Consider the following 13,415-nt stretch of genomic DNA (forward strand, 5'->3'; position numbering starts at 1 on the left):
TACCCACGACCCCAGCCGCAGAATTTTGGGACTGCTGGTGAGTGGAACACAGCTTCTGCTCCAATCCAATTTTGCGGGACCTGAGACTGCATTAGTTAGGGAAGCAGAAACTGGCCTGAGTAGGGCCACAGGCCTCATCCGGCCGGATCAGCGCCAGGGTAGCGGGAGCGCAGGGTTGCCTGACACCCGCCAGCTACCCACGACCCCCGCCGCAGGATTTTGGGACTGCTGGTGAGTGGAACACAGCTTCTGCTCCAGTCCAATCACGCGGGACCTGAGACTGCTCTGGTTGGGGAGAGAGAAATCCAGCCTACATAGGGCCACAACCCTCTTCCGGTCAGAAAAGCACCGGGGCAGCTGGGGCGCAGGGTCGGCTGACACTCACCAGCTACCCACAACACCCACGACAGGATCTTAAGACTTCTGGAGAGTGGAACACAGCTTCTGCTCCAATCCAATTGCACGCGGGACCAGAGACTGCATTAGTTAGGGAAGCAGAAAAACGGCCTGAGTAGGACCACAAGCCTCTTCCGGCTGGACCAGCACCGGGGTACCGTCAGCTACCCACGACCCCCGCCGCAGGATTTACAGACTGCTGGTGAGTGGAACACAACTTCTGATCCAATCTTTAAATAGTGACAACGATAACAACTAACCCCAGAGATTACCAGATGGCGAAAGGTAAACATAATAATCTTACTAACAGAAACCAAGACCACTCACCATCATCAGAACCCAGCACCCCCACTTCACCCAGTCCAGGGCACCCCAACACACCGGAAAAGCTAGACACGGATTTAAAAGCATATCTCCTGATGATGATAGAGGACTTCAAGAAGGATTTTAATAACACAATTAAAGAAATGCAGGAGAACACTGCTAAAAAGGCAGAAGACAATAAAGAGGAAGCACAAAAATCCCTTAAAGAAGCACAAAAATCCCTTAAAGAATTGCAGGAGAACACTGCTAAAGAGTTACAAATCCTTAAAGAAAAACAGGATAACATAATCAAACAGGTAGAAGTCCTTACAGAAAAACAGGAAAACACATCCAAACAGATGATGGAAATGAACAAAACCATACTAGACCTAAAAAGGGAAGTAGACACAATAAAGAAAACCCAAAATGAGGCAACACTGGAGATAGAAACCCTAGGAAAGAAATCTGGAACCATAGATACGAGCATCAGCAACAGAATACAAGAGATGGAAGAGAGAATCTCAGGTGCAGAAGATTCCATAGAGACCATCGGCACAACAATCAAGGAAAATGTAAAATGCAAAAAGATCCTAACTCAGAACATCCAAGAAATACAGGACACAATGAGAAGACCAAACCTACGGATAATAGGAGTGGATGAGAATGAAGATTTTCAACTGAAAGGACCAGCAAACATCTTCAACAAAATTATAGAAGAAAACTTCCCAAATCTAAAGAAAGAGATGCCCATGAACATACAAGAAGCCTACAGAACTCCAAATAGACTGGACCAGAAAAGAAATACCTCCCGACACATAATAATCAGAGCAACAAATGCTCTAAATAAAGATAGAATACTAAAAGCAGTAAGAGAAAAAGGCCAAGTAACATATAAAGGCAAGCCTATCAGAATTACACCAGACTTTTCACCAGAGACTATGAAAGCCAGAAGATCCTGGACGGATGTTATACAGACACTAAAAGAACACAAATTCCAGCCCAGGCTACTATACCCAGCCAAACTCTCAATTAACATAGATGGAGAAACCAAAGTATTCCACGACAAAACCAAATTCACACATTATCTCTCCACGAATCCAGCCCTTCAAAGGATAATAACAGAAAAAAACCAATACAAGGACAGGAACCACGCCCTAGAAACAACAAGAAGGTAATCCCTCAACAAACCTAAAAGAAGACAGCCACAAGAACAAAATGCCAACTTTAACATCAAAAATAACAGGAAACAACAATTACTTTTCCTTAATATCTCTTAATATCAATGGACTCAACTCCCCGATAAAAAGACATAGACTAACAAACTGGCTACACAAACAAGACCCAACATTTTGCTGCTTACAGGAAACTCATCTCAGAGAAAAGGATAGACACTACCTCAGAATGAAAGGCTGGAAAACAATTTTCCAAGCAAATGGCATGAAGAAACAAGCTGGAGTAGCCATTCTAATATCTGATAAGATTGACTTCCAACCCAAAGTCATTAAAAAAGACAGGGAGGGACACTTCATACTCATCAAAGGTAAAATCCTCCAAGAGGAACTATCAATCCTGAATATCTATGCTCCAAATACAAAGGCAGCCACATTCATTAAAGAAACTTTAGTAAAGCTCAAAGCACACATTGCACCTCATACAATAATAGTGGGAGACTTCAACACACCACTTTCACCAATGGACAGATCATGGAAACAGAAACTAAACAGGGACACAGTGAAACTAAGAGAAATTATGAATCAAATGGATCTGGCAGATATCTACAGAACATTCTATCCTAAAACAAAAGGATATACCTTCTTCTCAGCACCTCATGGTACCTTCTCCAAAATTGACCACATAATTGGTCACAAAACAGGCCTCAACAGATATAAAAATATTGAAATTGTCCCATGCATCCTATCAGATCACCATGGACTAAGGCTGATCTTCAATAACAAAATAAATAATAGAAAGCCAACCTTCACGTGGAAACTGAACAACACTCTTCTCAATGATACCTTGGTCAAGGAAGGAATAAAGAAAGAAATTAAGGACTTTTTAGAGTTCAATGAAAATGAAGCCACAACATACCCAAACTTATGGGACGCAATGAAAGCATTTTTAAGAGGAAAACTCATAGCTCTGAGTGCCTCCAAAAGGAAACTAGAGAGAGCACACATTAGCAGCTTGACAACACACCTAAAAGCACTAGAACAAAAGGAAGCAAATTCACCCAAGAGGAGTAGACGGCAGGAAATAATCAAACTCAGGGGTGAAATCAACCAAGTGGAAACAAGAAAAACTATTCAAAGAATCAACCAATCAAGGAGCTGGTTCTTTGAGAAAATCAACAAGATAGATAAACCCTTAGCCAGACTCACCAGAGGGCACAGGGAAAGCATCCTAATTAACAAAATCAGAAATGAAAAAGGAGACATAACAACAGATCCTGAAGACATCCAAAACACCATCAGATCCTTCTACCAAAGGCTATACTCAACAAAACTGGAGAACCTGGATGAAATGGAGAAGTTCCTAGACAGTTACCAGGTACCAAAGTTGAATCAAGATCAGGTTAATGATCTAAACAGCCCTATATCCCCCAAAGAAATAGAAGCAGTCATTAATAGTCTCCCAACTAAAAAAAGCCCAGGACCAGATGGGTTTAGTGCAGAGTTCTATCAGACCTTCAAAGAAGATCTAATCCCAGTTCTTCACAAACTATTCCACAAAATAGAAACAGAAGGTACTCTACCCAACTCATTCTATGAAGCCACAATTACTCTGATACCTAAACCACAAAAAGACCCAACAAAGATAGAAAACTTCAGACCAATATCCCTTATGAATATTGATGCAAAAATCCTCAATAAAGTTCTTGCTAACCGAATCCAAGAACACATCAAAACAATCATCCATCCTGACCAAGTAGGTTTCATCCCAGGGATGCAGGGATGGTTCAATATACGGAAATCCATCAACGTAATCCAGTATATAAACAAACTCAAAGACAAAAACCACATGGTCATCTCCTTAGATGCGGAAAAAGCATTTGACAAGATCCAACACCCATTCATGATAAAAGTCTTGGAAAGATCAGGAATTCAAGGCCCATACCTAAACATGATAAAAGCAATCTACAGCAAACCAGTAGCCAACATCAAAGTAAATGGTGAGAAGCTTGAAGCAATCCCTCTAAAATCAGGGACTAGACAAGGCTGTCCACTTTCTCCATACCTATTCAACATTGTACTTGAAGTCCTAGCCAGAGCAATTCGACAACAAAAGGAGATCAAAGGGATACAAATTGGAAAAGATGAAGTCAAAATATCACTTTTTGCAGATGATATGATAGTATATATAAGTGACCCTAAAAATTCCACCAGAGAACTCCTAAGCCTGATAAACAGCTTCGGTGAAGTAGCTGGATATAAAATTAACTCAAACAAATCAATGGCCTTTCTCTACACAAAGAATAAACAGGCTGAGAAAGAAATTAGGGAAACAACACCCTTCTCAATAGTCACAAATAATATAAAATATCTTGGCGTGACTCTAACTAAGGAAGTGAAAGATCTGTATAATAAAAACTTCAAGTCTCTGAAGAAAGAAATTATAGAAGATCTCAGAAGATGGAAAGATCTCCCATGCTCATGGATTGGCAGGATCAACATTGTAAAAATGGCTATCTTGCCAAAAGCAATCTACAGATTCAATGCAATCCCCATCAAAATTCCAAATCAATTCTTCAACGAATTAGAAAGTGCAATCTGCAAATTCATCTGGAATAACAAAAAACCTAGGATAGCAAAAACTCTTCTCAAGGATAAAAGAACCTCTGGTGGAATCACCATGCCGGACCTAAAACTCTACTACAGAGCAATTGTGATAAAAACTGCATGGTACTGGTATAGTGACAGACAAATAGACCAATGGAATAGAATTGAAGACCCAGAAATGAACCCACACACCTATGGTCACTTGATCTTCGACAAGGGAGCTAAAAACATCCAGTGGAAGAAAGACAGCATTTTCAACAAATGGTGCTGGCACAACTGGTTGTTAACATGTAGAAGAATGCGAATCGATCCATTCCTATCTCCTTGTACTAAGGTCAAGTCTAAGTGGATCAAGGAACTTCACATAAAACCAGAGACACTGAAACTTATAGAGGAGAAAGTGGGGAAAAGCCTTGAAGATATGGGCACAGGGGAAAAATTCCTGAATAGAACAGTAATGGCTTGTGCTGTAAGATCGAGAATTGACAAATGGGACCTCATGAAACTGCCAAGCTTCTGCAAGGCTAAAGACACCATTAATAAGACAAAAAAACCACCAACAGATTGGGAAAGGATCTTCACCTATCCTAAATCAGATAAGGGACTAATATCCAATATATATAAAGAACTCAAGAAGGTGGACTCCAGAAAGTCAAATAACCCCATTAAAAAATGGGGCTCAGAACTGAACAAAGAATTCTCACCTGAGGAATACCGAATGGCAGAGAAGCACCTGAAAAAATGTTCAACATCCTTAATCATCAGGGAAATGCAAATCAAAACAACCCTGAGATTCCACCTCACACCAGTCAGAATGGCTAAGATCAAAAATTCAGGTGACAGCAGATGCTGGCGAGGATGTGGAGAAAGAGGAACACTCCTCCATTGTTGGTGGGATTGCAAGCTTGTACAACCACTCTGGAAATCAGTCTGGCGGTTCCTCAGAAAATTGGACATAGTACTACCGGAGGATCCAGCAATACCTCTCCTGGGCATATATCCAGAAGATGTCCCAACCGGTAAAAAGGACACATGCTCCACTATGTTCATAGCAGCCCTATTTATAATAGCCAGAAGCTGGAAAGAACCCAGATGTCCCTCAACAGAGGAATGGATACAGAAAATGTGGTACATTTACACAATGGAATACTACTCAGCTATTAAAAAGAATGAATTTATGAAATTCCTAGCCAAATGGATGGACCTGGAGGGCATCATCTTGAGTGAAGTAACACAATCACAAAAGAACTCACACAACATGTATTCATTGATAAGTGGATATTAGCCCAAAACTTTGGATACCCAAGATATAAGATACAATTTGCTAAACGCATGAAACTCAAGAAGAATGAAGACCAAAGTGTGGACACTGTGCACCTTCTTAGAATTGGGAACAAAACACCCAGGGAAGGAGTTACAGAGACAAAGTTCGTAGCTGTGATGAAAGGATGGACCATTTAGAGACTGCTGTATCCAGGGATCCGTCCCATAATCAGCTTCTAAACGCTGACACCATTGCATACACTAGCAAGATCTTGCTGAAAGGACCCAAATATAGCTGTCTCTTGTGAGACGATGCCGGGGCCTAGCAAACACAGGAGTGGATGTTCACAGTCAGCTATTGGATGTATCACAGGGCTCCCAATGGAGAAGCTAGAGAAAGTACCCAAGGAGCTAAAGGGATCTGCAACCCTATTGTTGGAACAACATGATGTACTAACCAGAACCCCGGAGCTCTTGTCTCTAGCTGCATATGTATCGAAAGATGGCCTAGTCGGCCATCAATGGAAAGAGAGGCCCATTGGACTTGCAAACTTTATATGCCCCAATATAGGGGAATGCCAGGGCCAAAAGAATGGGAATGGGTGGGTAGGGAAGTGGGGGGCGCTATGGGGGACTCTTGGGATAGTATTGGAAATGTAATTGAGGAAAATATGTAATAAAAATATTTAAAAAAAAAAAAAAAAAAAAAAAAAGACTTGCATTGCTTGTGGTGTCTCCTTACAGCAATAAAACCTTAACAAGGAAACACCCTTTGTTATCTTCATGGGACATAGTTAAATTTGAAACTTTCCATCTAACTATCTCTCTGTCTTTTTGGCTACTTGTCTGTCATCTATCTATCTATCTATCTATCTATCTATCTATCTATCTATCTGTCTGTCTGTCTATCTATCATCATCACCTAATGCCTTTGTTGTTTAATGATTATGCTACACATTAAGAAAAAATCTTTAGTGAGAAGAAACTGGCTATCTTTCTTCAAACTGAAACTTTTCTAGTGTCTAGAAAAGAACTCATGGTAATGCTCAAATATACATGTTGAACAAATGAAAACTTAATCAACCTTAGGTGCTAAACATTCATTGAAATTTTCTAAATTTATGTTTTTTCTGAAAGATACATATTGATTTCTTTTTATGCCTATCATATTGTAAAAGAAACTGACTCTTGGGGAAAGTTATTTGCTTATCAGGTGGATAGTCATAGGCCACTTCTGATGTTTTTGCCTGCTTTGGGGGCCCTCACCCTCCTATTGGGTTGCATTGTTCAGTTAATATAAAGGGAGGTGCCTAGTCTTATGGCAACATGATATACCATATTTGGTGATATCTCTAGGAAGTCTCCACTTTTCTGAAGGAGTGGATGGTATGGGAGATGGTGACTGGGAAGAGAAGAAGGAAGGAAAGCTATGGTCAGGATAAAATATATGGGAGAATGTGTTGATTTTTAAAATCTTTCTTTAATTACATTTCTTTTTCCCTTTTTTTATTAGATATTTTCTTCATTTACATTTCAAATGCTGTCCCCAAAGCTCCCCAACCCACTCACTCCTACTTCCTGGCCCTAGCATTCCCTTGTACTGGAGCATATGATCTTCGTAATACCAAGGGCCTCTCCTCCCATTGATGGCCAGCTAGGCCATCCTCTGCTACATATGCATCTAGAGACAAAGCTCTGTGGGGTACTGGTTAGTTCATATTTTTGTTCCTCCTATAGGGTTGCAGACCCCTTTAGCTCCTTGGGTACTTTCTCTAGATCCTTCATTAGGGGTCCTATGTACCATCCAATAGACGACTGTGAGCATTCACTTCTGTACTTGCCAGGCATTGGCATAGACTGACAAGAGAGAGAGAGCTATGTTAGGGTCCTGTCAGCAAAATGTTTCTGGCATCTTTATTTACATTTCAAATATTATTCCATTTCCTGGTTTCCCATCCAAAAACCCCATCCCCTCACTCCTCCCCATGCTCAACAACACCCCCCCCCACACACACACACACACATACACTCCCCTTTCCTGGCCCTGGCAGTCCCCTGCACTGGGGCATAGAACCTTCACAGGACCAAGGGCCTCTCCCCTCATTGATGATCAACTAGGCCATCCTTTGTTACATATGCTGCTAGAGCCATGAGTCCCACCATGTGTTTTCTTTGGTTGGTGGCTTAGTCCCAGGGAGCTCTGTGGGTACTGGTTAGTTCATATTGTTGTTCCTCCTATAGGGCTGCAAACCCCTTCAGTTCCTTGGGTACTTTCTCTAGCTCCTTCATTGGGGACCCAGTAAGCATCCACTTCTGTACTTGTCAGACACTGACAGAATCCCTCAGGAGACAGCTATATCAAGCTCCTGTCAGCAAGCTATTGTTGGCCTCCACAATAATGTTTGGGTTTGGTGGTTGTATATGGGCTGGATCCCCAGGTGGGGAAGTCTCTAAATGGTCATTCCTTCAGTCTCTGCTTCACACTTTGTCTCTGTAACTCCTTCCATGTGTATTTTGTTCCCCCTTCTAAGAAGGATGTAAGTATCCACAATTTGGTCTTTCTTCTTCTTGAGTTTCATGTGTTTTGCAAATTGTATTTTGGGTATTCTGAGCTTCTGGGCTAATATCCACTTATCAGTGAGTGCATATCATGTGTGTTCTTTTGTGATTGGGTTACCTCACTCAGGTTAATATCCTCCAGATCCATCCATTTGCCTAAGTATTTCATAAAGTCATTGTTTTTAATAGCTGTGTAGTACTCCATTGTGTCAATGTACCACATTTTCTGTATCCATTGCTCTGTTGAAGGACATCTGGGTTTTTTCCAGTTTCTGGCTATTATAAATAAGGCTACTATTAACATAGTGACACATGTGTCGTTATTACATGTTGGTGTATCTTCTGGGTATATGCCCAGTAGTGGCATTGCTGGATGCTCTAGTAGAACTATGTCCAATTTTCTGAGGAACTGCCAAACTGGTTTCCTGAGTTATTGTACCAGCTTACAATCCCACAAGCAATGGAGGAATGTTTCTCTTCCTCCACATCCTTGCCAGCATCTGCTATCACCTGAGTTTTTAATCTTTGTCAGGCAGTGGTAGTGCATGCCTTCAATACCAGTACTTAAGAAGTCGAGGCAGATAGATCTCTATGATTTTACAGCCATCCTGGTATACAAAGAGAGTTCCAGGTCAGCCAGAACTACACAGAGAAATCCTGTCTTAAAAAACAAAAAAATAAAACCAAACACTTAAAACTTAAAAGTAAATAAATAAATAAAAATAAATGAAGTTACCATGATACATATTACATAATTTAATTTGGGAGTGTCAACAACAGGAAAATTCCTTATCATTTAGGAACACTCATGAACATAATATTAAGAACCTCATAGTATTACTGATGTTAGAAAGTATATATGAATGATTAAAAATGTTATTGAGTTGCTACATACTACCCAATTTCATAGATAAAGAAACAAAGTTTAACGAAGAAACATAACTTCCCAATTCTGGGAATAGTGACTGTGAATCAGTGCTAATAAAAACCAAGATTCCAAAGGATTATACTGAAGCTGGAAAATCTCTTGAAAAATCACCCCATTAACTGCAAAACATAATTTCTCTAACAAGCTGTGATTTTAGGGTTTCATTGTCTGTTTATGTCATTGATTTCTCTTGGTACATAGAAGTACTAAATTTTAGGTTGTTACAATATAAATGTTAAGCTATCTTCAGCAAACCATGTCATATTTTTTTCCTAATTCAGTACACAATGACCATTTTTTATAAATTGTGCTGAGTTCTTTGAACATTTTAGCAAAATGATGTATTTAAATTATATTTCATTTGGCAAGTATTTGTGCAAAGGTTTGTATATATGTATATATATATATATATATATATATATATATATATATATATATATATTGCTACATTGTAGACATAAAAGACTCTAAAGAACATATCCATAGTTGAAATTGGTTTTGTTTCATTAAAAAACAATACTTTGTAACTTAATTCTGGCTGTGTAGGTGAGAGAGAGTAGAAAAAATGTAGCCAGTCATGTAGCATCCTTACTGTGAGTTGTTCCTCTGTACCATTCAGAAAACTATGACCCTCTCCAAGGTTGCCACTCTCTAGGATGTTGTATGCAACTTAACATTTGTGTTGTCTCAGAGACATTCCAAACTCTATGTACAAAACTCTTATCTACTCAATTCCATTATATTCCAAATCTGCAATACCTGAGAAAAATGACAGCACATTTCCAAAAGCCTGACTAGCATTTTTGTTTGTTTCCTGTGACCACATTCACATTCAGTGCCTCAGCCAGCCTCTTTTTTGCACTTATCAGAAACTGAGATGGTACCCTCAGCCACCACAGCTAATGTGGTAGCACATACCTGCCTAGAGAATGCTACCTCACTTCAGATCCTAGGCTCTTATAGTCTTCCTGAAGTGAAGCAAATCTCTCTCTCTCTCTCCCTCTCTCCCTCTCTCTCTCTCTCTCTCTCTCTCTCTCTCTCTCTCTCTCTCTCTCTCTCTGTCTGTCTCTCTCTCTGTCTCTCCCCTCTCCCCTCCCCCCTCTCCCCTCTCCCCTCTCCCCTCTCCCCTCCCCTCCCCTCTCCCCTCTCCCCTCTCCCCTCTCCCCTCTCCCCTCTCCCCTCTCCCCTCTCCCCTCTCCCCTCTCCCCTCTCCCCTCTCCCCTCTCCCCTCTCCCCTCTCCCCTCTCCCCTCTCCCCTCTCCCCTCTCCCCTCTCCCCTCTCCCCTCTCCCCTCTCCCCTCTCCCCTCTCCCCTCTCCCCTCTCCCCTCTCCCCTCTCCCCCCCCATCTCTGACACAGTTTTGCTATGGAACCCAGGCTGGTCTTGAACTCTTGACCCACATCTCAACTTTTTGAGTACCAGGATTATAGATGTGTGAAACCATGCAAAGTAGCAGATGTTCTTTTAAAATAAAAATTCCAATACCTGGACACACTAATTTTATCAAAAAGTTAATAATGCAAGGCATGTTCTGTAGTAAATATAAATGACGTACTTACACCTCTTTATTCAGAGTATTAAAATATAAATAATATTTTATAAGATACAAATTATTTGATGGGTTTATATACATGTATCTACCTATTAAGTGACCACTGCTCCCACAATAGCAAATAAATACATTCATCAGCTACAGAAGTTCAGTCTGTATGTCTTCCTCTTCCTTTCAACACTCGCAGCAACATTTTCATTGATTTTCCTTGTCCCACTTGAATTTTCCAAAATCTATAGGCATATATCTTTGGAGGTAGTTCAGTTAGTCCTGTGTCCTGAACACATGCCCGAGTACCAAATAAACCAAGCATGATAAAAATATGTATAATCCCTGCACTTAAGAGTTGAAGGCACAATGCTCCTCTGCACAATAATCAGGAGCAAAGGGTCATCTTTGGCTATATAACAAATTCAAGGTCATGCTGGGATACAAGATAATCTGTTCAACAACATTTTTTTAAGTACAGAAATAAATTAGTATCTCTACTTGCCACACTACTAGGAGCCCAAATTAATTTCTACATCTACTATTAGAAAAAAGCCATAGTGAAGAAATATGACTAAAAATCATTGGGCAAAGGAGAAAAATGACTGTTTGTGAAGTGGCTTCTAGATTATAAAACTAAAGTTCTGAAATACTAAAACTTTCATTGATTTGCAGTTTTCTCAATTCTCATAAAGATAACATTAACAGTAAACTAGTATTTATTCTTTTAAATTTAAAAATATGTATCTATTTGTATTTATGTGTGTGCATTATTGTTATCACGTGTGTTCAGCGGTGAGAGGATAACTTATGTGAATAGTTTCCCTCTCTCCATCATGTGGGGCGTAGGGATCAAACTCAGGTTTTCAGATGGTGAGAAGAGTCCTAATAGACTAAGCCACTGCACCACCTTACTCATGAGCTTACCAAGACTTTTCCTCAGCTCAGTTTTGAAGTCTCTCTCTCTCTCTCCCTCTCCCTCTCCCTCTCCCTCTCCCTCTCCCTCTCACTCTCACTCTCCCATTCCCATTACTCACGCAATTTCAAAGATTGTGTCATTTTAAAAATCCTGGGGTATCATCCAAAACAACTCAGTGAGCGTTTCCTATCATTACAAAGCAACTCAGTGAGTGTTTTCTATCTTTACAAAACAAACCAAATCTCTCTTAATCTCAACTGAAGTTTACAAAGGAAAGACTATTCCTTTTCATGAGAATATTTCAAAAATTTTCCAATACAAATATTTATTTAATGATATTGACAATTGTGTATTCTTTATTTCATATTGTATATAATTTATATTGGCAAGTGCACAGAATAGTTTTGAGCTGTACTTCTCTTTCCAGAATAGTCAGAAAAACTTTTGCTTCTTTGGGCTTGAAAGGGGGCGTTTTGGATTGTTCCTTATAACAGTAAGTGTGAAGGGAAATGCCATAATACAACAAATCTCACTTCTCAGTAGATTTTGACATTTCCCACTAGCCAAGCGCTATAAACATGCGTCACCCAAATGAGCAGTTTTTAATAGCATCATTTTCACGTTTTAATTGTTGTCACATTTCTTCTTTGTTTAGGGAGAAGTCTGGTGAGCACCCAGGGGATCTAACTAGCAAGTAAGATTTAAAACTCTCTGGGCTGGGCCCAGCTTTCACGTTTCCTTTGTTTTATTATTTAACTGTGTCTATTTGCTAGAGTGGCTTACAGCTTTCTTTTACAAATGTTAGAAATTCAACTATGTAGTCTGAGAAACAAAATTGAACTTTCAATGACAGAGATTATTTGATGTCATAAGAATACATGAGATTTTTTAATGCAATAGATGGATATAAACAAATTACGAACTGAATGAAATTTCAAGACCTAGGCCTGTTTCATTAGCAGAAGGAAAAATGAATATGAAAGCTTTTGCATGGTGATTTTTTTAAACCAGATAAAGACTTTGCTTATTGCTCTGTTCTGACTTCTAGGTGGGTTGAGTGAAAAACCTGCTTCATATGCTAATCTGAGAATTAGCACAGAGAGGCTAGACAGAAGTCCTACCGAACATCAGACTGCACTCTGATGGAATGATGGTAGAAACCTTGTCTATTGAAGAAAATAGAGAAAGCATGGTGAACCTGATAAAAAGCATTCCAGTAAGGAGGGTACTGAAACAAGCAGGAAGTGGCAACAGGCCAGTGTCCATAAAGGCACGGGAGCCAAGGAACAAGTAAATAACTAGGTAACCCACTCCTCACTGCGGATAAGGAGAACAAAGGAATAACACCAGAATGAATTAGCAGTAGAATACAGAAGTTGGAGAATGACGGATACAGTAGATCACGTCTAAAAGAAAAGTAAGAAAGAAAATAGAAAACAAAAATGTAAGGAAAGAACAGAGAGAAAAAATTGTGGTGTTTTGTTTTGTTTTGTTTTGGCTTTTTTCGCCAGACTTTACTTACTTGACAATTTAGTTCATTGAAACTGGAACATGGGATCTCTTAAAAATAAAAGCATTTTTTTTGACTTTTGGGAAAGCATTGGAAATGTAAATGAAGAAAATACCTAATTAAAATAAATTAAAAAATAAAAAAATAAATAAAAGCATTGAATATAGTTATATACTTTGTTGAAGAAAAGATTCTACACATCATGCAATTATTTGATGCTT

General features: G+C 39.6%; 1 protein-coding gene across 23 annotated transcripts in view; it reads left to right on the plus strand.

Annotated features, from left to right (window-relative positions):
- Ptprd (protein tyrosine phosphatase receptor type D) overlaps nucleotides 1-13,415 on the plus strand; it is a 2,287,128-nt gene that overhangs the window by 1,598,886 nt on the left and 674,827 nt on the right. For all 23 annotated transcript variants that reach the window (XM_085839214.1, XM_085839210.1, XM_085839224.1 and 20 more), the window contains exon 10: nucleotides 12,340-12,378. The gene's annotated coding sequence lies outside the window, so the exon portion shown is untranslated. The remainder of the gene's footprint in view (nucleotides 1-12,339; nucleotides 12,379-13,415) is intronic.

This window comes from Mus caroli, unplaced genomic scaffold (assembly GCF_978045245.1).
Source record: "Mus caroli unplaced genomic scaffold, Mus_caroli_1 scaffold_6, whole genome shotgun sequence".
NCBI lineage: Eukaryota > Metazoa > Chordata > Mammalia > Rodentia > Muridae > Mus > Mus caroli.